Below are 4,914 nucleotides of genomic sequence, written 5' to 3' on the forward strand. Positions count from 1 at the left end.
ACACCGAACTAAGTTATAAAAATAACTTTGGGTTACTTAACGTAACCTCGGTTCTTTGATAACATGGTGAGATGGTTAACCAACACATTCCTCTTTGCATTGACACAGAAGGAAATCGGTCTGGAATGATTTGCGAGGGCCGGTTGACTGTGGTAACATGAGGGGGCGGGGCCCCAGCACAGTTCGACTTGAACCCAGGCTGCTCAAATAAACCTCTCCAGTTTATTCAAAATGCTGCAGCATGTGTATTAACAACTAAGAAAAGGGATCATATTTCTCCTGTATTAGCTTCGCTGCACTGGCAGAATATCATTTAATTAATTATCATAAAAAGTAATATAGCAACTAACTTCTACTCATTTACAAGACACTTACTAGTTGGGCACAATCTTATCTTAAGGAGCGTATAATACCATAATGCCCTAGTAGAGAGCTGCGCTCCATAAATTCTTGGTTACTTGTTGTTCCTATAGTATTGAAAAGTAGGATAGGAGCCAAACCCTTCAGTTATCAAGCTTTCTCACAGTCAGCTCATCTAAGACAACGCTTAAGACTTTCCTCTTTGATAACGCTTATTGTTAGGGGTGGCTCAGGTCAGCCTGGACCAGCCCTCAGACAAGTTGTTATAGGGCTAGACTGCTGGGAAGTTTCCTGGGTCACACTGAGCCTCCCTCTCCTATAAGAATTCACGTCTCATTAATGCACATCACTATATTATTTTCTTCTCCGGTGCTATCATTATTATTAGTCACAATATTACGGTCATCATTAACACACACTGACTTTGCTTCTCTCATGAAGTCTTTGTGCTTTCCCTCCTAGCAGGTTTCTGTTGCTGGTGGTTATATCTGATGGTGGTTGTTCCTGCAGTGGTCCAGTCTTACTCACTTACTACTCTCAATATGTAAAGGATTTTTGTTGTATGCATTGAACGTACTGTACACCTTTTACGTCTTCATTGTGTACACATGACATCCATTGCGGGTTGTCCATCCCGAAAGAGGGATCCTGTCACAAAGCCGTCACAAAGCGGGGTGGGGTTGCCAGAAGCAGGGCTTAAGTGCAACGAAAACAACTTTATTAATCAAAATATCAAAATCCAAATGCCTGGGGGCAAGACGCAGAGAGGAAGGGGACCAGGAACTTACAAAACACGGGAACAATATTCAGGGTAGAACATTCACTAACGACATTCAATGACGCGACAAGAGACACACATTGCTTAAATACATTGGGAAGGTGCAGGTGATTGGACACAGGTGGAAACAATCAGGGACAAGGCAGACAATCACAGGGTATGACAAGGCTCGAAGTGAAGCTAAAACAGGAAATAAAGTCAAACCGTGACATCCCTCATGATCCCTCCTCTGCCGTTGTTCCTAAGGTTTCTTCTTCTTCCTTTTTTCTCCCCATGGAAGAGTTTTTTCATTTTTTGGGGAGCTTTTTCTGTGACAACGTCAGGGTTTCAGGAATTTTTCAGGATGTCGTGTAACAGGTCTTCGAGATGGTTAACTGATATTAATATGTCCTTAATATTAGCTATAATACGTTTAATAGAAGGCTATAGAAATACCAGTATAGGCTAGTATAAATCACAGAAGTCCAAATTCTGCTACAGGAGCTGGTGGTCAGTAACAACACAGAAACATAAGTTTAAATTTGGTGCAGGTACCATGTATTGCAAAATAATTAAATCTATTTAAAACAAGAAATAATGAAAGAAGAAAAAGAATCCCAAAATATTTACAGACTGCAGTTGAACCGGTTATATTTAAGCACACTTTGTAGTGGTTGTTCAAGTATGCTATACTAATTTAAATTACAGCAAATACCACACAAAAACAAAAAGAGAAAAAGAACCGCCCCTGCAATGGATGGTATACAAGACCAGCGAGACAACCCACAAGGATTTTATGGAATGTTTGTATTGAGTAGTCCGTAGGTTATTGTTCATCAAGTGAAAGGATGTGTATGTGGGATTGAAGCACTAGTCTATGGAGGAGTGTGCAGGGGCAGGCTGTGGACAACCTTCCTACCAGACCAGTAGGAAGTGGCTATTCAGTGGATGCTACACGGATGGTAGGCTCCCAGCAATGGTAATCCAGCTCGCCATCATTCGTCTCCAAACAGAGAGGAAAACCTGGCCTGTAGTGCAACAACAGGAGCAGTAAATAACAGGGCTTAGTTGGAGCTAAGCATTAACATTAGCTCATTCCACACTCCAATATCATTTCCAGGTGCACACAATTTCTAAATAATTACAAAATAAATCACTAAAATGTACAAACTACAAATAATAGACATTAAGTGCATGACATCTCAATCAACAGTACAATGTTAAAGTTGTATTGCCTGCAAAGTTCAAATAAATTCAACAGTACTAAAATCAAATTTCCTTAATACATGTAAACACACTTATTGAAAACAAATATATTTGTAACCCACAAATGCAAACGTCACAACCGCATAAAATGAATCAAAACCAGTTGGTAAATATTTGATTAATATGTTAGCTTTCAGCATGTAGTTCATTCATTCAGAGTACTCACCAGTTCCTCTATGTAAACATATGGCAACCTGATGACGGTGACGATTCCCTGCAGCCACTAAGTTAAGGCTGGCGCATGCTTCTGCGTTTGCGTCTGAGTCGTTGCGGCGACGCACTCGTTTCAATTCATGATTCTGCATGTGTTGCAGAGCAATTCACCGCCAGAACAACAGGCGGAGTAACGTGTTTTTGTTGAAGACGACCTAGAGAGTCACGTCTATTTATTTTTTTGTTTATTTATTCATCAGACTTTTTTGCCATGTGCATCGCCACTGCGGCTTTTCATCGCGGACACATTTGTCCCGTATTTTCCTCCACAACTTTGCGCACCTCTCGACCGGCAAACCGGCATTTGCGGCAATCTCCCTCCGTGAATCCAACCCGCCAATGACGGCTTATATAAGCGGTCATATTTGCGCATTTTATCCGACAAAAGTTCTTAAATCTGATCCGTTCTCTCGTAAACATTCTTCGTTTTAATAATGGCGGTATCGGGCTATGAAAGCGGAAATGTGAGACTCCGTAAAGGATGTAGTTAGCGGACCAATCGCAGCCTGGTGCGCTGCGGGAGGCTTGCGTTGCTTGCGTCGAAAGCGACGCAAGAAAAATGGCTCGACACACGCAAGGACACAACGAGGTGTGAAAAGCGACGCAAGGGACACGCAAGGGGGGCTTGTGTCTGCGTCGCTCTGAAAACGCAGAAGCATAAACTAGGCTTTATTCTAAAAGTTACAATGATAGGTTTAATCTCAAAGAATTAATCAAGCACAAGAGTAAATTGTTTGTTGAACAAAAACCTGTCCACAGCTGCCGATCAGCTTCGCCACACCTCTGAATGAGGAAGACCCTGCAGCCTAGTTTAAACTCGTGCTCTACTGCGCGATTGGCCAAGCACAGTCACGTGACTGGGGTTGTGTGAGATCGCATCTTAAAGGGCCAGGGGACGGCAAAAAATATTGCCAGATTTCAACCTGGGTTACAGTCGCATTTGTGCAGACTGTAAAGCCTTCTGAGGTAAATTTGTGATTTTGGGCTGTACAAAATAAAATTCAAAATGTATTGAATTGAATGGATACTAGTTTTACAATGTGCACTCATGCAGGCGCTGAGCTTCTGACAGTGAATGCTCTGTAGGGAACGGTGCATCTTTTAAAAAAATGGTTGTAAGGGGCTGAATAGTGGAGGGAGTGTACGTTCTAGCCATAAGTCTTATAAGGCAAGGAGGAAAGACATCGGAAAAGAGACCGGATGGTAGAGGAGCAGTGGGGGTTCTCCCTTAGATCTCCAGGGTGGGTGGTCAGTTTGGCGAATGCGCTGCAGATAAACTTGGGTTATCAGTTTTGTTTATCACATTGGTTTATTCAAACGTATAGCTAGATACCATTGGCCCCTGCCACTTGAGGCCAAACAGGAATCTGACAAAAAAGACAGCATAGCAGTCTTTTTTGTCAGAATCCTGTTCCAATATTATATACATGTATATAGAACTATTATACAGTCAAGAATTGAGTTCAAATGCTGATTTATAATGAAGGGTTTCAAACCTGACACGTACTGAAAGTGCACCAAAGCAGAAGATGAGTTTCAGAGTTTGAAACAAAAACAACAAAGCCCATTTCAGATTGAGTTTGACTTATCAAAGATCTACACAGAACTGCACCGTGATTCATTCCGGGGGGCAGAGACTAGAGGCAGCGGATTGGTTCTAAATTAAAAAGCTGACTTTCAAATAAGAATACAAACCAAGAGGGGGCCCAGTGGCGGTGGCGGAGGCTGCTCTTTCTGGCTGCATTAGGGAGAAGAGGGATAGCGTGGTAGGATGTGTTTAAATCAGAGCGCTCTATCTTGTAGTGGGACACATTTCATTAAGCCCAGCAGCTGGGGCCGCGGCTCCATGCGTCCACACATCTATCATACGAATCCATCAGGCCTGTCTCCGCCTGCTGCACCGACAGCATGTGTGTGATAGGAGCCCGTTCTCCTGATCAGACAACTCACTGACTGCCCGCACTTATTCATTACTACTTCCATCTTCCCCTTTCTGCGTTAAGATTTCTTATTTGTCCTCTCCCTCTATTCTCTCTCTGCTCCATCTCTGTGTCTCTCCATGGTGCTTACCAGCCCCCCCACCCAATCCTCCTTTGTCCTTCATTTCTCTCTCTAGAGGGGACAGATGTTGTCCTGCTCTGAATGGATTCTGCAGGCCCTCTGATCCTTCTTTGCTTTATTCTCCTGCCTCTTGCATCACCGTTGCCGAGTGGGAGATGTTTTACTGAAGTAACAGCTAATACAACAATGTACTGCCTTACTACGCTGAAAAAAAGGAAGTACTGGGTCTTTGACTTTACAAAAGTAGAATGAGTAAA

At 42.8% G+C, this 4,914-nt stretch overlaps 1 long non-coding RNA gene across 1 annotated transcript; it reads right to left on the minus strand.

Moving 5' to 3' along the window:
- Nucleotides 1-1,652: 1,652 nt before the first annotated feature.
- On the minus strand, nucleotides 1,653-3,377 carry LOC120832042 (uncharacterized). The gene is made up of 2 exons (XR_005714145.2): nucleotides 2,550-3,377; nucleotides 1,653-2,145 (listed from the first exon to the last, which is right to left on the minus strand). It is a non-coding gene; the product is annotated as an uncharacterized LOC120832042 (long non-coding RNA).
- Between the last annotated feature and the right edge of the window lie 1,537 nt (nucleotides 3,378-4,914).

This window comes from Gasterosteus aculeatus, chromosome 14, assembly GCF_964276395.1.
Source record: "Gasterosteus aculeatus chromosome 14, fGasAcu3.hap1.1, whole genome shotgun sequence".
Lineage (NCBI taxonomy): Eukaryota > Metazoa > Chordata > Actinopteri > Perciformes > Gasterosteidae > Gasterosteus > Gasterosteus aculeatus.